Source organism: Triturus cristatus, chromosome 8 (genome assembly GCF_964204655.1).
Source record: "Triturus cristatus chromosome 8, aTriCri1.1, whole genome shotgun sequence".
NCBI lineage: Eukaryota > Metazoa > Chordata > Amphibia > Caudata > Salamandridae > Triturus > Triturus cristatus.
In genome coordinates this window covers 57,236,754-57,260,747 of record NC_140591.1, presented here as the reverse complement: position 1 = coordinate 57,260,747, position 23,994 = coordinate 57,236,754, and the positions used below count along the sequence as shown (strand labels likewise).

Below are 23,994 nucleotides of genomic sequence, written 5' to 3'. Positions count from 1 at the left end.
TTTCCTTTTTAGGAGCCAAGTTAGTTAGATGATGTTTGTAAACTATGAATGGACTTATACTCAGAAACACAGACCTATATGGCGAGGGTCGGCAAGCTAGGTCATCTGACTACTAACAGTTTTGTATAAGGGGAACTGGAGGCTGATGCAGGCAAAGCTTTACTTTCAATTAAAGGAAGAATTGGGAAATAAAGGAGGCAAAGTTGAATACAAGAGAGGTGGAAGCAAGTTTGAAAGAAAGACAGAAAGTAAATAATATGTTGAATTAATTGTATTGTCGATTATCTTGATGAAAGGTTTTGATCATTATAAACAAAGTCAATATGAGTTGACTCAAAATAGTCTTTGTGGCATGCAAAGCAGAAGTTCAAAATGTGCCGAAAGCCGGGATCGAACCAGGGACCTTTAGATCTTCAGTCTAACGCTCTCCCAACTGAGCTATTTCGGCCTGCCAGCAGCTATAGTATTCAGCCTCTTTTTTTGAACAATCCCAGAACAGAGATGCAGAACCTGGATTTTCAATCTGAGGTTAGAGCTGTGTTTTAATGTGTCCTGCATTGTTCAGCAGCTAACTGGTGAAATGGGTGAGTAGCGTTTTTGGGATAAATGTTAGGTCGTTTTTCTTTTAAAACTCTGAATGGACCAGCACTGTATTACACAGACGTATGTTGCCTGAGTAGGTAAGCTATGTCATCTCAATACTGACAAGTTTGTTCAAGGAGAAGTGAAAGCTGATGCAGACAAGAGTTTACTTTGAAAAAAGTATAAAATGGGATAAATTCGTCATCAAAGCTGATGGCAAGAGAGGTGGAAGCAAGTTTAGAAGGAGGACAGAAAGACAACTTTTTGTTGAAGTTATCATGTTGTTGATCAGTTGATAAAATATTTTGAGAAATAAAGAAAAAAAAACTAGAGCTGATTTCAAGAAATATTTTGCAAGAATGTAGGATCCCTCGCACTGTGCTGAAAGTCAGGATTGAATCAGGTACCTTAAGCTCTTCAGTCTAACGATCTCCCAACTGAGATATTTCAGCCAACAAGTCCCTGTGGCCTCCTGATGTATTATTAATAATTGTAGACGATACATACAGAACCTGGTCATTCTATTTTCGTTTATAGTTATGTATTAAAGTGTCCAGTATCATTCAGCAGGTAACTTGGTCTGATGAGTGAATATCCTTTTTAGGGGACAAGGTAGGTAGAATTTTTTTTTCTAAACTCTGAATTGACTTATACTCTGAAACACAGACCTATATGGCCAGGGTGTACAAGCTATGTCATCTGACTACTGACAGTTTTGTATAAGGGGAATTGGAGGCTGATGCAGGCAAAGCTTTACTTTAAAATAAAGCAAGAAGTTGCAAATAAATGAGGCATAGTTGAATACAAGAGAGGTGGAAGCAAGTTTGAAAGGAAGACAGAAAGTAAATAATATGTTGAATTGATTGTGTTGTTGATCAGATTGATAAAAGGTTTTGATAAAGAAGAGCGTTGATTTAACTCCAAACAGCTTTTGTGACATGAAAAGCAGAAGTTGAAATTGTGCTGAAACCCAGGATTGAACCAGGGACCTTTAGATCTTCAGTCTAACGCTCTCCCAACTGAGCTATTTCGGCCTGCTGGTAGTTTGGGTCTTCATCCTTTCTTTTAAACTTCCCAAGAAAATAGATGCTCAACCTCATGCTAGAGCTATGTTTTAAGATGTCCTGTATCATTCATCAGTTAACGGGTGCAATAGGTAAATAGCATTTTTCGGATCCAGGTTAGGTAGCTTTTTTTTTTACTCTGAATGGACTAGCACCATATTACACAGAGGTATTTGGCCTGAGTAGGTAAGCTATGTCATCTGAATACTGAAATCTGTGTTCAAGGAGAAGTGGAAGCTGATGCAGACAAGAGTTTACTTTACAAAAAAGCATGAAATAGGAAACATTTGTAGTCGAAGCTGAATGCAAGAGAGGTGGAAGCAAATTTAGAAGGAGGACAGAAAGACAATTCTATGTTGAATTGATCATGTTGTCGATCAGTTGATCAAATATTTTGATAAATAAAGAAAGAAAAACTTGCGCTGATACCAAGAAATATTTTGTGAGAAGCAAGAAACCTCTCAGACTTTTCCGAAACCCAGCATTGAACAAGGGACTTTTAGATTTTCAATCTAACACTCTCCCAACTGAGCTATTTCATCCAGCTGGCCATTTTGGCTTTCTGTTGTATTTTTGATAAATGTTAAAGATAAATGCAGACCCTGGTCGTTCTATCTGCATGTGCAGTTATGTGTTAAATTGTCCAATATTATTCAGCAGCTAAATCGGTCTGATGGGTGAATTTCCTTTTTAGGAGCCAAGTTAGTTAGAAGATGTTTGTAAACTATGAATGGACTTATACTCAGACACACAGACCTATATGGCGAGGGTAGGCAAACTAGGTCATCTGACTACTAACAGTTTTGTATAAGGGGAACTCGAGGCTGATGCAGGCAAAGCTTTACTTTCAATTAAAGGAAGAATTGGCAAATAAAGCAGGTAAAGTTGAATACAAGAGAGGCGGAAGCAAGTTTGACAGAAAGACAGAATGTAAAAAATATGTTGAAATGGTTGTCTTATCGATCAGCTTGATAAAAGGTTTTGATCATTATAAACAACGTCAATATGAGTTGACTCCAAATAGCATTTGTGGCATGCAAAGCAGAAGTTCAAAATGAGCCTAAACCCGGGATTGAACCAGGGACCTTTAGATCTTCAGTCTACTGCTCTCCCAACTGAGCTATTTCATCCAGCTGGCAATTTCGGCTTTCTGTTGTATTTTTTATAATTGTTAAAGATAAATGCAGAACCTGGTCACTCTATCTGCATGTGCAGTTATGTGTTAAATTGTCCAGTATTATTCAGTAGCTAAATTGGTCTGATGGGTGAATTTCCTTTTTAGGAGCCAAGTTAGTTAGATGATGTTTGTAAACTATGAATGGACTTATACTCAGAAACACAGACCTATATGGCGAGGGTCGGCAAGCTAGGTCATCTGACTACTAACAGTTTTGTATAAGGGGAACTGGAGGCTGATGCAGGCAAAGCTTTACTTTCAATTAAAGGAAGAATTGGGAAATAAAGGAGGCAAAGTTGAATACAAGAGAGGTGGAAGCAAGTTTGAAAGAAAGACAGAAAGTAAATAATATGTTGAATTAATTGTATTGTCGATTATCTTGATAAAAGGTTTTGATCATTATAAACAAAGTCAATATGAGTTGACTCAAAATAGTCTTTGTGGCATGCAAAGCAGAAGTTCAAAATGTGCCGAAACCCGGGATCGAACCAGGGACCTTTAGATCTTCAGTCTAACGGTCTCCCAACTGAGCTATTTCGGCCTGCCAGCAGCTATAGTATTCAGCCTCTTTTTTTGAACAATCCCAGAACAGAGATGCAGAACCTGGATTTTCAATCTGAGGTTAGAGCTGTGTTTTAATGTGTCCTGCATTGTTCAGCAGCTAACTGGTGAAATGGGTGAGTAGCGTTTTTGGGATAAATGTTAGGTCGTTTTTCTTTTAAAACTCTGAGTGGACCAGCACTGTATTACACAGACGTATGTCGCCTGAGTAGGTAAGCTATGTCATCTCAATACTGACAACTTTGTTCAAGGAGAAGTGAAAGCTGATGCAGACAAGAGTTTACTTTGAAAAAAGTATAAAATGGGATAAATTCGTCATCAAAGCTGATGGCAAGAGAGGTGGAAGCAAGTTTAGAAGGAGTACAGAAAGACAACTTTTTGTTGAAGTTATCATGTTGTTGATCAGTTGATAAAATATTTTGAGAAATAAAGAAAAAAAAACTAGAGCTGATTTCAAGAAATATTTTGCAAGAATGTAGGATCCCTCGCACTGTGCTGAAAGTCAGGATTGAATCAGGTACCTTAAGCTCTTCAGTCTAACGATCTCCCAACTGAGATATTTCAGCCAACAAGTCCCTGTGGCCTCCTGATGTATTATTAATAATTGTAGACGATACATACAGAACCTGGTCATTCTATTTTCGTTTATAGTTATGTATTAAAGTGTCCAGTATCATTCAGCAGGTAACTTGGTCTGATGAGTGAATATCCTTTTTAGGGGACAAGGTAGGTAGAATTTTTTTTTCTAAACTCTGAATTGACTTATACTCTGAAACACAGACCTATATGGCCAGGGTGTACAAGCTATGTCATCTGACTACTGACAGTTTTGTATAAGGGGAATTGGAGGCTGATGCCGGCAAAGCTTTACTTTAAAATAAAGCAAGAAGTTGCAAATAAATGACGCATAGTTGAATACAAGAGAGGTGGAAGCAAGTTTGAAAGGAAGACAGAAAGTAAATAATATGTTGAATTGATTGTGTTGTTGATCAGATTGATAAAAGGTTTTGATAAAGAAGAGCGTTGATTTAACTCCAAACAGCTTTTGTGACATGAAAAGCAGAAGTTGAAATTGTGCTGAAACCCAGGATTGAACCAGGGACCTTTAGATCTTCAGTCTAACGCTCTCCCAACTGAGCTATTTCAGCCTGCTGGTAGTTTGGGTCTTCATCCTTTCTTTTAAACTTCCCAAGAAAATAGATGCTCAACCTCATGCTAGAGCTATGTTTTAAGATGTCCTGTATCATTCATCAGTTAACGGGTGCAATAGGTAAATAGCATTTTTCGGATCCAGGTTAGGTAGCTTTTTTTTTTACTCTGAATGGACTAGCACCATATTACACAGAGGTATTTGGCCTGAGTAGGTAAGCTATGTCATCTGAATACTGAAATCTGTGTTCAAGGAGAAGTGGAAGCTGATGCAGACAAGAGTTTACTTTACAAAAAAGCATGAAATAGGAAACATTTGTAGTCGAAGCTGAATGCAAGAGAGGTGGAAGCAAATTTAGAAGGAGGACAGAAAGACAATTCTATGTTGAATTGATCATGTTGTCGATCAGTTGATCAAATATTTTGATAAATAAAGAAAGAAAAACTTGAGCTGATACCAAGAAATATTTTGTGAGAAGCAAGAAACCTCTCAGACTTTTCCGAAACCCAGCATTGAACAAGGGACTTTTAGATTTTCAATCTAACACTCTCCCAACTGAGCTATTTCATCCAGCTGGCCATTTTGGCTTTCTGTTGTATTTTTGATAAATGTTAAAGATAAATGCAGACCCTGGTCGTTCTATCTGCATGTGCAGTTATGTGTTAAATTGTCCAATATTATTCAGCAGCTAAATCGGTCTGATGGGTGAATTTCCTTTTTAGGAGCCAAGTTAGTTAGAAGATGTTTGTAAACTATGAATGGACTTATACTCAGACACACAGACCTATATGGCGAGGGTAGGCAAACTAGGTCATCTGACTACTAACAGTTTTGTATAAGGGGAACTCGAGGCTGATGCAGGCAAAGCTTTACTTTCAATTAAAGGAAGAATTGGCAAATAAAGCAGGTAAAGTTGAATACAAGAGAGGTGGAAGCAAGTTTGACAGAAAGACAGAATGTAAAAAATATGTTGAAATAGTTGTCTTATCGATCAGCTTGATAAAAGGTTTTGATCATTATACACAACGTCAATATGAGTTGACTCCAAATAGCATTTGTGGCATGCAAAGCAGAAGTTCAAAATGAGCCTAAACCCGGGATTGAACCAGGGACCTTTAGATCTTCAGTCTACTGCTCTCCCAACTGAGCTATTTCATCCAGCTGGCAATTTCGGCTTTCTGTTGTATTTTTTATAATTGTTAAAGATAAATGCAGAACCTGGTCACTCTATCTGCATGTGCAGTTATGTGTTAAATTGTCCAGTATTATTCAGTAGCTAAATCTGTCTGATGGGTGAATTTCCTTTTTAGGAGCCAAGTTAGTTAGATGATGTTTGTAAACTATGAATGGACTTATACTCAGAAACACAGACCTATATGGCGAGGGTCGGCAAGCTAGGTCATCTGACTACTAACAGTTTTGTATAAGGGGAACTGGAGGCTGATGCAGGCAAAGCTTTACTTTCAATTAAAGGAAGAATTGGGAAATAAAGGAGGCAAAGTTGAATACAAGAGAGGTGGAAGCAAGTTTGAAAGAAAGACAGAAAGTAAATAATATGTTGAATTAATTGTATTGTCGATTATCTTGATAAAAGGTTTTGATCATTATAAACAAAGTCAATATGAGTTGACTCAAAATAGTCTTTGTGGCATGCAAAGCAGAAGTTCAAAATGTGCCGAAACCCGGGATCGAACCAGGGACCTTTAGATCTTCAGTCTAACGGTCTCCCAACTGAGCTATTTCGGCCTGCCAGCAGCTATAGTATTCAGCCTCTTTTTTTGAACAATCCCAGAACAGAGATGCAGAACCTGGATTTTCAATCTGAGGTTAGAGCTGTGTTTTAATGTGTCCTGCATTGTTCAGCAGCTAACTGGTGAAATGGGTGAGTAGCGTTTTTGGGATAAATGTTAGGTCGTTTTTCTTTTAAAACTCTGAGTGGACCAGCACTGTATTACACAGACGTATGTCGCCTGAGTAGGTAAGCTATGTCATCTCAATACTGACAACTTTGTTCAAGGAGAAGTGAAAGCTGATGCAGACAAGAGTTTACTTTGAAAAAAGTATAAAATGGGATAAATTCGTCATCAAAGCTGATGGCAAGAGAGGTGGAAGCAAGTTTAGAAGGAGTACAGAAAGACAACTTTTTGTTGAAGTTATCATGTTGTTGATCAGTTGATAAAATATTTTGAGAAATAAAGAAAAAAAAACTAGAGCTGATTTCAAGAAATATTTTGCAAGAATGTAGGATCCCTCGCACTGTGCTGAAAGTCAGGATTGAATCAGGTACCTTAAGCTCTTCAGTCTAACGATCTCCCAACTGAGATATTTCAGCCAACAAGTCCCTGTGGCCTCCTGATGTATTATTAATAATTGTAGACGATACATACAGAACCTGGTCATTCTATTTTCGTTTATAGTTATGTGTTAAAGTGTCCAGTATCATTCAGCAGGTAACTTGGTCTGATGAGTGAATATCCTTTTTAGGGGACAAGGTAGGTAGAATTTTTTTTTCTAAACTCTGAATTGACTTATACTCTGAAACACAGACCTATATGGCCAGGGTGTGCAAGCTATGTCATCTGACTACTGACAGTTTTGTATAAGGGGAATTGGAGGCTGATGCAGGCAAAGCTTTACTTTAAAATAAAGCAAGAAGTTGCAAATAAATGAGGCATAGTTGAATACAAGAGAGGTGGAAGCAAGTTTGAAAGGAAGACAGAAAGTAAATAATATGTTGAATTGATTGTGTTGTTGATCAGATTGATAAAAGGTTTTGATAAAGAAGAGCGTTGATTTAACTCCAAACAGCTTTTGTGACATGAAAAGCAGAAGTTGAAATTGTGCCGAAACCCGGGATTGAACCAGGGACCTTTAGATCTTCAGTCTAACGCTCTACCAACTGAGCTATTTCGGCCTGCTGGTAGTTTGGGTCTTCATCCTTTCTTTTAAACTTCCCAAGAAAATAGATGCTCAACCTCATGCTAGAGCTATGTTTTAAGATGTCCTGTATCATTCATCAGTTAACGGGTGCAATAGGCAAATAGCATTTTTCGGATCCAGGTTAGGTAGCTTTTGTTTTTTACTCTGAATGGACTAGCACCATATTACACAGAGGTATTTGGCCTGAGTAGGTAAGCTATGTCATCTGAATACTGAAATCTGTGTTCAAGGAGAAGTGGAAGCTGATGCAGACAAGAGTTTACTTTACAAAAAAGCATGAAATAGGAAACATTTGTAGTCGAAGCTGAATGCAAGAGAGGTGGAAGCAAATTTAGAAGGAGGACAGAAAGACAATTCTATGTTGAATTGATCATGTTGTCGATCAGTTGATCAAATATTTTGATAAATAAAGAAAGAAAAACTTGAGCTGATACCAAGAAATATTTTGTGAGAAGCAAGAAACCTCTCAGACTTTTCCGAAACCCAGCATTGAACAAGGGACTTTTAGATTTTCAATCTAACACTCTACCAACTGAGCTATTTCATCCAGCTGGCCATTTTTGCTTTCTGTTGTATTTTTGATAATTGTTAAAGATAAATGCAGACCCTGGTCATTCTATCTGCATGTGCAGTTATGTGTTAAATTGTCCAATATTATTCAGCAGCTAAATTGGTCTGATGGGTGAATTTCCTTTTTAGGAGCCAAGTTAGTTAGAAGATGTTTGTAAACTATGAATGGACTTATACTCAGACACACAGACCTATATGGTGAGGGTAGGCAAACTAGGTCATCTGACTACTAACAGTTTTGTAAAAGGGGAACTCGAGGCTGATGCAGGCAAAGCTTTACTTTCAATTAAAGGAAGAATTGGCAAATAAAGCAGGTAAAGTTGAATACAAGAGAGGTGGAAGCAAGTTTGACAGAAAGACAGAATGTAAAAAATATGTTCAAATGGTTGTCTAATCGATCAGCTTGATAAAAGGTTTTGATCATTATAAACAACGTCAATATGAGTTGACTCCAAATAGCATTTGTGGCATGCAAAGCAGAAGTTCAAAATGTGCCTAAACCCAGGATTGAACCAGGGACCTTTAGAACTTCAGTCTACTGCTCTCCCAACTGAGCTATTTCATCCAGCTGGCAATTTCGGCCTTCTGTTGTATTTTTTATAATTGTTAAAGATAAATGCAGAACCTGGTCACTCTATCTGCATGTGCAGTTATGTGTTAAATTGTCCAGTATTATTCAGTAGCTAAATTGGTCTGATGGGTGAATTTCCTTATTAGGAGCCAAATTAGTTAGATGATGTTTGTAAACTATGAATGGACTTATACTCAGAAACACAGACCTACATGGCGAGGGTCGGCAAGCTAGGTCATCTGACTACTAACAGTTTTGTATAAGGGGAACTGGAGGCTGATGCAGGCAAAGCTTTACTTTCAATTAAAGGAAGAATTGGGAAATAAAGGAGGCAAAGTTGAATACAAGAGAGGTGGAAGCAAGTTTGAAAGAAAGACAGAAAGTAAATAATATGTTGAATTAATTGTATTGTCGATTATCTTGATAAAAGGTTTTGGTCATTATAAACAAAGTCAATATGAGTTGACTCAAAATAGTCTTTGTGGCATGCAAAGCAGAAGTTCAAAATGTGCCGAAAACCGGGATCGAACCAGGGACCTTTAGATCTTCAGTCTAACGCTCTCCCAACTGAGCTATTTCGGCCTGCCAGCAGCTATAGTATTCAGCCTCTTTTTTTGAACAATCCCAGAACAGAGATGCAGAACCTGGATTTTCAATCTGAGGTTAGAGCTGTGTTTTAATGTGTCCTGCATTGTTCAGCAGCTAACTGGTGAAATGGGTGAGTAGCGTTTTTGGGATAAATGTTAGGTCGTTTTTCTTTTAAAACTCTGAGTGGACCAGCACTGTATTACACAGACGTATGTCGCCTGAGTAGGTAAGCTATGTCATCTCAATACTGACAACTTTGTTCAAGGAGAAGTGAAAGCTGATGCAGACAAGAGTTTACTTTGAAAAAAGTATAAAATGGGATAAATTCGTCATCAAAGCTGATGGCAAGAGAGGTGGAAGCAAGTTTAGAAGGAGGACAGAAAGACAACTTTTTGTTGAAGTTATCATGTTGTTGATCAGTTGATAAAATATTTTGAGAAATAAAGAAAAAAAAACTAGAGCTGATTTCAAGAAATATTTTGCAAGAATGTAGGATCCCTCGCACTGTGCTGAAAGTCAGGATTGAATCAGGTACCTTAAGCTCTTCAGTCTAACGATCTCCCAACTGAGATATTTCAGCCAACAAGTCCCTGTGGCCTCCTGATGTATTATTAATAATTGTAGACGATACATACAGAACCTGGTCATTCTATTTTCGTTTATAGTTATGTGTTAAAGTGTCCAGTATCATTCAGCAGGTAACTTGGTCTGATGAGTGAATATCCTTTTTAGGGGACAAGGTAGGTAGAATTTTTTTTTCTAAACTCTGAATTGACTTATACTCTGAAACACAGACCTATATGGCCAGGGTGTACAAGCTATGTCATCTGACTACTGACAGTTTTGTATAAGGGGAATTGGAGGCTGATGCAGGCAAAGCTTTACTTTAAAATAAAGCAAGAAGTTGCAAATAAATGAGGCATAGTTGAATACAAGAGAGGTGGAAGCAAGTTTGAAAGGAAGACAGAAAGTAAATAATATGTTGAATTGATTGTGTTGTTGATCAGATTGATAAAAGGTTTTGATAAAGAAGAGCGTTGATTTAACTCCAAACAGCTTTTGTGACATGAAAAGCAGAAGTTGAAATTGTGCCGAAACCCGGGATTGAACCAGGGACCTTTAGATCTTCAGTCTAACACTCTCCCAACTGAGCTATTTCGGCCTGCTGGTAGTTTGGGTCTTCATCCTTTCTTTTAAACTTCCCAAGAAAATAGATGCTCAACCTCATGCTAGAGCTATGTTTTAAGATGTCCTGTATCATTCATCAGTTAACGGGTGCAATAGGTAAATAGCATTTTTCGGATCCAGGTTAGGTAGCTTTTTTTTTTACTCTGAATGGACTAGCACCATATTACACAGAGGTATTTGGCCTGAGTAGGTAAGCTATGTCATCTGAATACTGAAATCTGTGTTCAAGGAGAAGTGGAAGCTGATGCAGACAAGAGTTTACTTTACAAAAAAGCATGAAATAGGAAACATTTGTAGTCGAAGCTGAATGCAAGAGAGGTGGAAGCAAATTTAGAAGGAGGACAGAAAGACAATTCTATGTTGAATTGATCATGTTGTCGATCAGTTGATCAAATATTTTGATAAATAAAGAAAGAAAAACTTGAGCTGATACCAAGAAATATTTTGTGAGAAGCAAGAAACCTCTCAGACTTTTCCGAAACCCAGCATTGAACAAGGGACTTTTAGATTTTCAATCTAACACTCTCCCAACTGAGCTATTTCATCCAGCTGGCCATTTTGGCTTTCTGTTGTATTTTTGATAAATGTTAAAGATAAATGCAGACCCTGGTCGTTCTATCTGCATGTGCAGTTATGTGTTAAATTGTCCAATATTATTCAGCAGATAAATCGGTCTGATGGGTGAATTTCCTTTTTAGGAGCCAAGTTAGTTAGAAGATGTTTGTAAACTATGAATGGACTTATACTCAGACACACAGACCTATATGGCGAGGGTAGGCAAACTAGGTCATCTGACTACTAACAGTTTTGTATAAGGGGAACTCGAGGCTGATGCAGGCAAAGCTTTACTTTCAATTAAAGGAAGAATTGGCAAATAAAGCAGGTAAAGTTGAATACAAGAGAGGTGGAAGCAAGTTTGACAGAAAGACAGAATGTAAAAAATATGTTGAAATGGTTGTCTTATCGATCAGCTTGATAAAAGGTTTTGATCATTATAAACAACGTCAATATGAGTTGACTCCAAATAGCATTTGTGGCATGCAAAGCAGAAGTTCAAAATGAGCCTAAACCCGGGATTGAACCAGGGACCTTTAGATCTTCAGTCTACTGCTCTCCCAACTGAGCTATTTCATCCAGCTGGCAATTTCGGCTTTCTGTTGTATTTTTTATAATTGTTAAAGATAAATGCAGAACCTGGTCACTCTATCTGCATGTGCAGTTATGTGTTAAATTGTCCAGTATTATTCAGTAGCTAAATTGGTCTGATGGGTGAATTTCCTTTTTAGGAGCCAAGTTAGTTAGATGATGTTTGTAAACTATGAATGGACTTATACTCAGAAACACAGACCTATATGGCGAGGGTCGGCAAGCTAGGTCATCTGACTACTAACAGTTTTGTATAAGGGGAACTGGAGGCTGATGCAGGCAAAGCTTTACTTTCAATTAAAGGAAGAATTGGGAAATAAAGGAGGCAAAGTTGAATACAAGAGAGGTGGAAGCAAGTTTGAAAGAAAGACAGAAAGTAAATAATATGTTGAATTAATTGTATTGTCGATTATCTTGATAAAAGGTTTTGATCATTATAAACAAAGTCAATATGAGTTGACTCAAAATAGTCTTTGTGGCATGCAAAGCAGAAGTTCAAAATGTGCCGAAACCCGGGATCGAACCAGGGACCTTTAGATCTTCAGTCTAACGGTCTCCCAACTGAGCTATTTCGGCCTGCCAGCAGCTATAGTATTCAGCCTCTTTTTTTGAACAATCCCAGAACAGAGATGCAGAACCTGGATTTTCAATCTGAGGTTAGAGCTGTGTTTTAATGTGTCCTGCATTGTTCAGCAGCTAACTGGTGAAATGGGTGAGTAGCGTTTTTGGGATAAATGTTAGGTCGTTTTTCTTTTAAAACTCTGAGTGGACCAGCACTGTATTACACAGACGTATGTCGCCTGAGTAGGTAAGCTATGTCATCTCAATACTGACAACTTTGTTCAAGGAGAAGTGAAAGCTGATGCAGACAAGAGTTTACTTTGAAAAAAGTATAAAATGGGATAAATTCGTCATCAAAGCTGATGGCAAGAGAGGTGGAAGCAAGTTTAGAAGGAGGACAGAAAGACAACTTTTTGTTGAAGTTATCATGTTGTTGATCAGTTGATAAAATATTTTGAGAAATAAAGAAAAAAAACTAGAGCTGATTTCAAGAAATATTTTGCAAGAATGTAGGATCCCCTCGCACTGTGCTGAAAGTCAGGATTGAATCAGGTACCTTAAGCTCTTCAGTCTAACGATCTCCCAACTGAGATATTTCAGCCAACAAGTCCCTGTGGCCTCCTGATGTATTATTAATAATTGTAGACGATACATACAGAACCTGGTCATTCTATTTTCGTTTATAGTTATGTGTTAAAGTGTCCAGTATCATTCAGCAGGTAACTTGGTCTGATGAGTGAATATCCTTTTTAGGGGACAAGGTAGGTAGAATTTTTTTTTCTAAACTCTGAATTGACTTATACTCTGAAACACAGACCTATATGGCCAGGGTGTACAAGCTATGTCATCTGACTACTGACAGTTTTGTATAAGGGGAATTGGAGGCTGATGCAGGCAAAGCTTTACTTTAAAATAAAGCAAGAAGTTGCAAATAAATGAGGCATAGTTGAATACAAGAGAGGTGGAAGCAAGTTTGAAAGGAAGACAGAAAGTAAATAATATGTTGAATTGATTGTGTTGTTGATCAGATTGATAAAAGGTTTTGATAAAGAAGAGCGTTGATTTAACTCCAAACAGCTTTTGTGACATGAAAAGCAGAAGTTGAAATTGTGCCGAAACCCGGGATTGAAACAGGGACCTTTAGATCTTCATTCTAACGCTCTCCCAACTGAGCTATTTCGGCCTGCTGGTAGTTTGGGTCTTCATCCTTTCTTTTAAACTTCCCAAGAAAATAGATGCTCAACCTCATGCTAGAGCTATGTTTTAAGATGTCCTGTATCATTCATCAGTTAACGGGTGCAATAGGCAAATAGCATTTTTCGGATCCAGGTTAGGTAGCTTTTGTTTTTTACTCTGAATGGACTAGCACCATATTACACAGAGGTATTTGGCCTGAGTAGGTAAGCTATGTCATCTGAATACTGAAATCTGTGTTCAAGGAGAAGTGGAAGCTGATGCAGACAAGAGTTTACTTTAGAAAAAAGCATGAAATAGGAAACATTTGTAGTCGAAGCTGAATGCAAGAGAGGTGGAAGCAAATTTACAAGGAGGACAGAAAGACAATTCTATGTTGAATTGATCATGTTGTCGATCAGTTGATCAAATATTTTGATAAATAAAGAAAGAAAAACTTGAGCTGATACCAAGAAATATTTTGTGAGAAGCAAGAAACCTCTCAGACTTTTCCGAAAACCAGCATTGAACAAGGGACTTTTAGATTTTCAATCTAACACTCTCCCAACTGAGCTATTTCAACCAGCTGGCCATTTTGGCTTTCTGTTGTATTTTTGATAATTGTTAAAGATAAATGCAGACCCTGGTCATTCTATCTGCATGTGCAGTTATGTGTTAAATTGTCCAATATTATTCAGCAGCTAAATTGGTCTGATGGGTGAATTTCCTTTTTAGGAGCCAAGTTAGTTAGAAGATGTTTGTAAACTATGAATGGACTTATACTCAGACACACAGACCTATATGGCGAGGGTAGGCAAACTAGGTCATCTGACTACTAACAGTTTTGTATAAGGGGAACTCGAGGCTGATGCAGGCAAAGCTTTACTTTCAATTAAAGGAAGAATTGGCAAATAAAGCAGGTAAAGTTGAATACAAGAGAGGTGGAAGCAAGTTTGACAGAAAGACAGAATGTAAAAAATATGTTGAAATGGTTGTCTTGTCGATCAGCTTGATAAAAGGTTTTGATCATTATGAACAACGTCAATATGAGTTGACTCCAAATAGCATTTGTGGCATGCAAAGCAGAAGTTCAAAATGTGCCTAAACCCGGGATTGAACCAGGGACCTTTAGATCTTCAGTCTACTGCTCTCCCAACTGAGCTATTTCATCCAGCTGGCAATTTTGGCTTTCTGTTGTATTTTTTATAATTGTTAAAGATAAATGCAGAACCTGTCACTCTATCTGCATGTGCAGTTATGTGTTAAATTGTCCAGTATTATTCAGTAGCTAAATTGGTCTGATGGGTGAATTTCCTTTTTAGGAGCCAAGTTAGTTAGATGATGTTTGTAAAATATGAATGGACTTATACTCAGAAACACAGAACTATATGGCGAGGGTCGGCAAGCTAGGTCATCTGACTACTAACAGTTTTGTATAAGGGGAACTGGAGGCTGATGCAGGCAAAGCTTTACTTTCAATTAAAGGAAGAATTGGGAAATAAAGGAGGCAAAGTTGAATACAAGAGAGGTGGAAGCAAGTTTGAAAGAAAGACAGAAAGTAAATAATATGTTGAATTAATTGTATTGTCGATTATCTTGATAAAAGGTTTTGATCATTATAAACAAAGTCAATATGAGTTGACTCAAAATAGTCTTTGTGGCATGCAAAGCAGAAGTTCAAAATGTGCCAAAACCCGGGATCGAACCAGGGACCTTTAGATCTTCAGTCTAACGCTCTCCCAACTGAGCTATTTCGGCCTGCCAGCAGCTATAGTATTCAGCCTCTTTTTTTGAACAATCCCAGAACAGAGATGCAGAACCTGGATTTTCAATCTGAGGTTAGAGCTGTGTTTTAATGTGTCCTGCAGTGTTCAGCAGCTAACTGGTGAAACGGGTGAGTAGCGTTGTTGGGATAAATGTTAGGTCGTTTTTCTTTTAAAACTCTGAGTGGACCAGCACTGTATTACACAGACGTATGTCGCCTGAGTAGGTAAGCTATGTCATCTCAATACTGACAACTTTGTTCAAGGAGAAGTAAAAGCTCATGCAGACAAGAGTTTACTTTGAAAAAAGTATAAAATGGGATAAATTCGTCATCAAAGCTGATGGCAAGAGAGGTGGAAGCAAGTTTAGAAGGAGGACAGAAAGACAACTTTTTGTTGAAGTTATCATGTTGTTGATCAGTTGATAAAATATTTTGAGAAATAAAGAAAAAAAAACTAGAGCTGATTTCAAGAAATATTTTGCAAGAATGTAGGATCCCTCGCACTGTGCTGAAAGTCAGGATTGAATCAGGTACCTTAAGCTCTTCAGTCTAACGATCTCCCAACTGAGATATTTCAGCCAACAAGTCCCTGTGGCCTCCTGATGTATTATTAATAATTGTAGACGATACATACAGAACCTGGTCATTCTATTTTCGTTTATAGTTATGTGTTAAAGTGTCCAGTATCATTCAGCAGGTAACTTGGTCTGATGAGTGAATATCCTTTTTAGGGGACAAGGTAGGTAGAATTTTTTTTTCTAAACTCTGAATTGACTTATACTCTGAAACACAGACCTATATGGCCAGGGTGTACAAGCTATGTCATCTGACTACTGACAGTTTTGTATAAGGGGAATTGGAGGCTGATGCAGGCAAAGCTTTACTTTAAAATAAAGCAAGAAGTTGCAAATAAATGAGGCATAGTTGAATACAAGACAGGTGGAAGCACGTTTGAAAGGAAGACAGAAAGTAAATAATATGTTGAATTGATTGTGTTGTTGATCAGATTGATAAAAGGTTTTGATAAAGAAGAGCGTTGATTTAACTCCAAACAGCTTTTGTGACATGAAAAGCAGAAGTTGAAATTGTGCCGAAACCCGGGATTGAACCAGGGACCTTTAGATCTTCAGTCTAACGCTCTCCCAACTGAGCTATTTCGGCCTGCTGGTAGTTTGGGTCTTCATCCTTTCTTTTAAACTTCCCAAGAAAATAGATGCTCAACCTCATGCTAGAGCTATGTTTTAAGATGTCCTGTATCATTCATCAGTTAACGGGTGCAATAGGCAAATAGCATTTTTCGGATCCAGGTTAGGTAGCTTTTGTTTTTTACTCTGAATGGACTAGCACCATATTACACAGAGGTATTTGGCCTGAGTAGGTAAGCTATGTCATCTGAATACTGAAATCTGTGTTCAAGGAGAAGTGGAAGCTGATGCAGACAAGAGTTTACTTTAGAAAAAAGCATGAAATAGGAAACATTTGTAGTCGAAGCTGAATGCAAGAGAGGTGGAAGCAAATTTACAAGGAGGACAGAAAGACAATTCTATGTTGAATTGATCATGTTGTCGATCAGTTGATCAAATATTTTGATAAATAAAGAAAGAAAAACTTGAGCTGATACCAAGAAATATTGTGTGAGAAGCAAGAAACCTCTCAGACTTTTCCGAAAACCAGCATTGAACAAGGGACTTTTAGATTTTCAATCTAACACTCTCCCAACTGAGCTATTTCAACCAGCTGGCCATTTTGGCTTTCTGTTGTATTTTTGATAATTGTTAAAGATAAATGCAGACCCTGGTCATTCTATCTGCATGTGCAGTTATGTGTTAAATTGTCCAATATTATTCAGCAGCTAAATTGGTCTGATGGGTGAATTTCCTTTTTAGGAGCCAAGTTAGTTAGAAGATGTTTGTAAACTATGAATGGACTTATACTCAGACACACAGACCTATATGGCGAGGGTAGGCAAACTAGGTCATCTGACTACTAACAGTTTTGTATAAGGGGAACTCGAGGCTGATGCAGGCAAAGCTTTACTTTCAATTAAAGGAAGAATTGGCAAATAAAGCAGGTAAAGTTGAATACAAGAGAGGTGGAAGCAAGTTTGACAGAAAGACAGAATGTAAAAAATATGTTGAAATGGTTGTCTTGTCGATCAGCTTGATAAAAGGTTTTGATCATTATGAACAACGTCAATATGAGTTGACTCCAAATAGCATTTGTGGCATGCAAAGCAGAAGTTCAAAATGTGCCTAAACCCGGGATTGAACCAGGGACCTTTAGATCTTCAGTCTACTGCTCTCCCAACTGAGCTATTTCATCCAGCTGGCAATTTTGGCTTTCTGTTGTATTTTTTATAATTGTTAAAGATAAATGCAGAACCTGGTCACTCTATCTGCATGTGCAGTTATGTGTTAAATTGTCCAGTATTATTCAGTAGCTAAATTGGTCTGATGGGTGAATTTCCTTTTTAGGAGCCAAGTTAGTTAGATGATGTTTGTAAAATATGAATGGACTTATACTCAGAAACACAGAACTATATGGCGAGGGTCGGCAAGCTAGGTCATCTGACTACTAACAGTTTTGTATAAGGGGAACTGGAGGCTGATGCAGGCAAAGCTTTACTTTCAATTAAAGGAAGAATTGGGAAATAAAGGAGGCAAAGTTGAATACAAGAGAGGTGGAAGCAAGTTTGAAAGAAAGACAGAAAGTAAATAATATGTTGAATTAATTGTATTGTCGATTATCTTGATAAAAGGTTTTGATCATTATAAACAAAGTCAATATGAGTTGACTCAAAATAGTCTTTGTGGCATGCAAAGCAGAAGTTCAAAATGTGCCAAAACCCGGGATCGAACCAGGGACCTTTAGATCTTCAGTCTAACGCTCTCCCAACTGAGCTATTTCGGCCTGCCAGCAGCTATAGTATTCAGCCTCTTTTTTTGAACAATCCCAGAACAGAGATGCAGAACCTGGATTTTCAATCTGAGGTTAGAGCTGTGTTTTAATGTGTCCTGCAGTGTTCAGCAGCTAACTGGTGAAACGGGTGAGTAGCGTTGTTGGGATAAATGTTAGGTCGTTTTTCTTTTAAAACTCTGAGTGGACCAGCACTGTATTACACAGACGTATGTCGCCTGAGTAGGTAAGCTATGTCATCTCAATACTGACAACTTTGTTCAAGGAGAAGTAAAAGCTCATGCAGACAAGAGTTTACTTTGAAAAAAGTATAAAATGGGATAAATTCGTCATCAAAGCTGATGGCAAGAGAGGTGGAAGCAAGTTTAGAAGGAGGACAGAAAGACAACTTTTTGTTGAAGTTATCATGTTGTTGATCAGTTGATAAAATATTTTGAGAAATAAAGAAAAAAAACTAGAGCTGATTTCAAGAAATATTTTGCAAGAATGTAGGATCCCCTCGCACTGTGCTGAAAGTCAGGATTGAATCAGGTACCTTAAGCTCTTCAGTCTAACGATCTCCCAACTGAGATATTTCAGCCAACAAGTCCCTGTGGCCTCCTGATGTATTATTAATAATTGTAGACGATACATACAGAACCTGGTCATTCTATTTTCGTTTATAGTTATGTGTTAAAGTGTCCAGTATCATTCAGCAGGTAACTTGGTCTGATGAGTGAATATCCTTTTTAGGGGACAAGGTAGGTAGAATTTTTTTTTCTAAACTCTGAATTGACTTATACTCTGAAACACAGACCTATATGGCCAGGGTGTACAAGCTATGTCATCTGACTACTGACAGTTTTGTATAAGGGGAATTGGAGGCTGATGCAGGCAAAGCTTTACTTTAAAATAAAGCAAGAAGTTGCAAATAAATGAGGCATAGTTGAATACAAGACAGGTGGAAGCACGTTTGAAAGGAAGACAGAAAGTAAATAATATGTTGAATTGATTGTGTTGTTGATCAGATTGATAAAAGGTTTTGATAAAGAAGAGCGTTGATTTAACTCCAAACAGCTTTTGTGACATGAAAAGCAGAAGTTGAAATTGTGCCGAAACCCGGGATTGATCCAGGGACCTTTGGATCTTCAGTCTAACGCTCTCCCAACTGAGCTATTTCAGCCTGCTGGTAGTTTGGGTCTTCATCCTTTCTTTTAAACTTCCCAAGAAAATAGATGCTCAACCTCATGCTAGAGCTATGTTTTAAGATGTCCTGTATCATTCATCAGTTAACGGGTGCAATAGGTAAATAGCATTTTTCGGATCCAGGTTAGGTAGCTTTTGTTTTTTACTCTGAATGGACTAGCACCATATTACACAGAGGTATTTGGCCTGAGTAGGTAAGCTATGTCATCTGAATACTGAAATCTGTGTTCAAGGAGAAGTTGAAGCTGATGCAGACAAGAGTTTACTTTACAAAAAAGCATGAAATAGGAAACATTTGTAGTCGAAGCTGAATGCAAGAGAGGTGGAAGCAAATTTAGAAGGAGGACAGAAAGACAATTCTATGTTGAATTGATCATGTTGTCGATCAGTTGATCAAATATTTTGATAAATAAAGAAAGAAAAACTTGAGCTGATACCAAGAAATATTTTGTGAGAAGCAAGAAACCTCTCAGACTTTTCTGAAACCCAGCATTGAACAAGGGACTTTTAGATTTTCAATCTAACACTCTCCCAACTGAGCTATTTCATCCAGCTGGCCATTTTGGCTTTCTGTTGTATTTTTGATAATTGTTAAAGATAAATGCAGACCCTGGTCATTCTATCTGCATGTGCAGTTATGTGTTAAATTGTCCAATATTATTCAGCAGCTAAATTGGTCTGATGGGTGAATTTCCTTTTTAGGAGCCAAGTTAGTTAGAAGATGTTTGTAAACTATGAATGGACTTATACTCAGACACACAGACCTATATGGCGAGGGTAGGCAAACTAGGTCATCTGACTACTAACAGTTTTGTATAAGGGGAACTCGAGGCTGATGCAGGCAAAGCTTTACTTTCAATTAAAGGAAGAATTGGCAAATAAAGCAGGTAAAGTTGAATACAAGAGAGGTGGAAGCAAGTTTGACAGAAAGACAGAATGTAAAAAATATGTTGAAATGGTTGTCTTATCGATCAGCTTGATAAAAGGTTTTGATCATTATAAACAACGTCAATATGAGTTGACTCCAGATAGCATTTGTGGCATGCAAAGCAGAAGTTCAAAATGTGCCTAAACCCGGTATTGAACCAGGGACCTTTAGAACTTCAGTCTACTGCTCTCCCAACTGAGCTATTTCATCCAGCTGGCAATTTCGGCTTTCTGTTGTATTTTTTATAATTGTTAAAGATAAATGCAGAACCTGGTCACTCTATCTGCATGTGCAGTTATGTGTTAAATTGTCCAGTATTATTCAGTAGCTAAATTGGTCTGATGGGTGAATTTCCTTTTTAGGAGCCAAGTTAGTTAGATGATGTTTGTAAACTATGAATGGACTTATACTCAGAAACACAGACCTATATGGCGAGGGTCGGCAAGCTAGGTCATCTGACTACTAACAGTTTTGTATAAGGGGAACTGGAGGCTGATGCAGGCAAAGCTTTACTTTCAATTAAAGGAAGAATTGGGAAATAAAGGAGGCAAAGTTGAATACAAGAGAGGTGGAAGCAAGTTTGAAAGAAAGACAGAAAGTAAATAATATGTTGAATTAATTGTATTGTCGATTATCTTGATAAAAGGTTTTGGTCATTATAAACAAAGTCAATATGAGTTGACTCAAAATAGTCTTTGTGGCATGCAAAGCAGAAGTTCAAAATGTGCCGAAAACCGGGATCGAACCAGGGACCTTTCGATCTTCAGTCTAACGCTCTCCCAACTGAGCTATTTCGGCCTGCCAGCAGCTATAGTATTCAGCCTCTTTTTTTTAACAATCCCAGAACAGAGATGCAGAACCTGGATTTTCAATCTGAGGTTAGAGCTGTGTTTTAATGTGTCCTGCATTGTTCAGCAGCTAACTGGTGAAATGGGTGAGTAGCGTTTTTGGGATAAATGTTAGGTCGTTTTTCTTTTAAAACTCTGAGTGGACCAGCACTGTATTACACAGACGTATGTTGCCTGAGTAGGTAAGCTATGTCATCTCAATACTGACAACTTTGTTCAAGGAGAAGTGAAAGCTGATGCAGACAAGAGTTTACTTTGAAAAAAGTATAAAATGGGATAAATTCGTCATCAAAGCTGATGGCAAGAGAGGTGGAAGCAAGTTTAGAAGGAGGACAGAAAGACAACTTTTTGTTGAAGTTATCATGTTGTTGATCAGTTGATAAAATATTTTGAGAAATAAAGAAAAAAAACTAGAGCTGATTTCAAGAAATATTTTGCAAGAATGTAGGATCCCCTCGCACTGTGCTGAAAGTCAGGATTGAATCAGGTACCTTAAGCTCTTCAGTCTAACGATCTCCCAACTGAGATATTTCAGCCAACAAGTCCCTGTGGCCTCCTGATGTATTATTAATAATTGTAGACGATACATACAGAACCTGGTCATTCTATTTTCGTTTATAGTTATGTGTTAAAGTGTCCAGTATCATTCAGCAGGTAACTTGGTCTGATGAGTGAATATCCTTTTTAGGGGACAAGGTAGGTAGAATTTTTTTTTCTAAACTCTGAATTGACTTATACTCTGAAACACAGACCTATATGGCCAGGGTGTACAAGCTATGTCATCTGACTACTGACAGTTTTGTATAAGGGGAATTGGAGGCTGATGCAGGCAAAGCTTTACTTTAAAATAAAGCAAGAAGTTGCAAATAAATGAGGCATAGTTGAATACAAGAGAGGTGGAAGCAAGTTTGAAAGGAAGACAGAAAGTAAATAATATGTTGAATTGATTGTGTTGTTGATCAGATTGATAAAAGGTTTTGATAAAGAAGAGCGTTGATTTAACTCCAAACAGCTTTTGTGACATGAAAAGCAGAAGTTGAAATTGTGCCGAAACCCGGGATTGAACCAGGGACCTTTAGATCTTCAGTCTAACGCTCTCCCAACTGAGCTATTTCGGCCTGCTGGTAGTTTGGGTCTTCATCCTTTCTTTTAAACTTCCCAAGAAAATAGATGCTCAACCTCATGCTAGAGCTATGTTTTAAGATGTCCTGTATCATTCATCAGTTAACGGGTGCAATAGGCAAATAGCATTTTTCGGATCCAGGTTAGGTAGCTTTTGTTTTTTACTCTGAATGGACTAGCACCATATTACACAGAGGTATTTGGCCTGAGTAGGTAAGCTATGTCATCTGAATACTGAAATCTGTGTTCAAGGAGAAGTGGAAGCTGATGCAGACAAGAGTTTACTTTAGAAAAAAGCATGAAATAGGAAACATTTGTAGTCGAAGCTGAATGCAAGAGAGGTGGAAGCAAATTTACAAGGAGGACAGAAAGACAATTCTATGTTGAATTGATCATGTTGTCGATCAGTTGATCAAATATTTTGATAAATAAAGAAAGAAAAACTTGAGCTGATACCAAGAAATATTTTGTGAGAAGCAAGAAACCTCTCAGACTTTTCCGAAACCCAGCATTGAACAAGGGACTTTTAGATTTTCAATCTAACACTCTCCCAACTGAGCTATTTCATCCAGCTGGCCATTTTGGCTTTCTGTTGTATTTTTGATAATTGTTAAAGATAAATGCAGACCCTGGTCATTCTATCTGCATGTGCAGTTATGTGTTAAATTGTCCAATATTATTCAGCAGCTAAATTGGTCTGATGGGTGAATTTCCTTTTTAGGAGCCAAGTTAGTTAGAAGATGTTTGTAAACTATGAATGGACTTATACTCAGACACACAGACCTATATGGCGAGGGTAGGCAAACTAGGTCATCTGACTACTAACAGTTTTGTATAAGGGGAACTCGAGGCTGATGCAGGCAAAGCTTTACTTTCAATTAAAGGAAGAATTGGCAAATAAAGCAGGTAAAGTTGAATACAAGAGAGGTGGAAGCAAGTTTGACAGAAAGACAGAATGTAAAAAATATGTTGAAATGGTTGTCTTATCGATCAGCTTGATAAAAGGTTTTGATCATTATAAACAACGTCAATATGAGTTGACTCCAAATAGCATTTGTGGCATGCAAAGCAGAAGTTCAAAATGTGCCTCAACCCGGGATTGAACCAGGGACCTTTAGATCTTCAGTCTACTGCTCTCCCAACTGAGCTATTTCATCCAGCTGGCAATTTTGGCTTTCTGTTGTATTTTTTATAATTGTTAAAGATAAATGCAGAACCTGGTCACTCTATCTGCATGTGCAGTTATGTGTTAAATTGTCCAGTATTATTCAGTAGCTAAATTGGTCTGATGGGTGAATTTCCTTTTTAGGAGCCAAGTTAGTTAGATGATGTTTGTAAACTATGAATGGACTTATACTCAGAAACACAGACCTATATGGCGAGGGTCGGCAAGCTAGGTCATCTGACTACTAACAGTTTTGTATAAGGGGAACTGGAGGCTGATGCAGGCAAAGCTTTACTTTCAATTAAAGGAAGAATTGGGAAATAAAGGAGGCAAAGTTGAATACAAGAGAGGTGGAAGCAAGTTTGAAAGAAAGACAGAAAGTAAATAATATGTTGAATTAATTGTATTGTCGATTATCTTGATAAAAGGTTTTGATCATTATAAACAAAGTCAATATGAGTTGACTCAAAATAGTCTTTGTGGCATGCAAAGCAGAAGTTCAAAATGTGCCGAAACCCGGGATCGAACCAGGGACCTTTAGATCTTCAGTCTAACGCTCTCCCAACTGAGCAATTTCGGCCTGCCAGCAGCTATAGTATTCAGCCTCTTTTTTTGAACAATCCCAGAACAGAGATGCAGAACCTGGATTTTCAATCTGAGGTTAGAGCTGTGTTTTAATGTGTCCTGCATTGTTCAGCAGCTAACTGGTGAAATGGGTGAGTAGCGTTTTTGGGATAAATGTTAGGTCGTTTTTCTTTTAAAACTCTGAGTGGACCAGCACTGTATTACACAGA

At 37.7% G+C, this 23,994-nt stretch overlaps 6 non-coding genes across 6 annotated transcripts; all 6 read right to left on the bottom strand.

Moving 5' to 3' along the window:
* Positions 1-7,375: 7,375 nt before the first annotated feature.
* TRNAF-GAA (transfer RNA phenylalanine (anticodon GAA)) lies at positions 7,376-7,448 on the bottom strand. The gene has a single exon. It is a non-coding gene; the product is annotated as a tRNA-Phe (tRNA).
* A 2,844-nt stretch (positions 7,449-10,292) lies between these two features.
* On the bottom strand, positions 10,293-10,365 carry TRNAF-GAA (transfer RNA phenylalanine (anticodon GAA)). The gene has a single exon. It is a non-coding gene; the product is annotated as a tRNA-Phe (tRNA).
* A 4,591-nt stretch (positions 10,366-14,956) lies between these two features.
* On the bottom strand, positions 14,957-15,029 carry TRNAF-GAA (transfer RNA phenylalanine (anticodon GAA)). Its single transcript has one exon. It is a non-coding gene; the product is annotated as a tRNA-Phe (tRNA).
* A 1,095-nt stretch (positions 15,030-16,124) lies between these two features.
* TRNAF-GAA (transfer RNA phenylalanine (anticodon GAA)) lies at positions 16,125-16,197 on the bottom strand. Its single transcript has one exon. It is a non-coding gene; the product is annotated as a tRNA-Phe (tRNA).
* Positions 16,198-17,873: 1,676 nt separating this feature from the next.
* Positions 17,874-17,946, bottom strand: TRNAF-GAA (transfer RNA phenylalanine (anticodon GAA)). Its single transcript has one exon. It is a non-coding gene; the product is annotated as a tRNA-Phe (tRNA).
* Positions 17,947-21,958: 4,012 nt separating this feature from the next.
* TRNAF-GAA (transfer RNA phenylalanine (anticodon GAA)) lies at positions 21,959-22,031 on the bottom strand. Its single transcript has one exon. It is a non-coding gene; the product is annotated as a tRNA-Phe (tRNA).
* Positions 22,032-23,994: the final 1,963 nt, after the last annotated feature.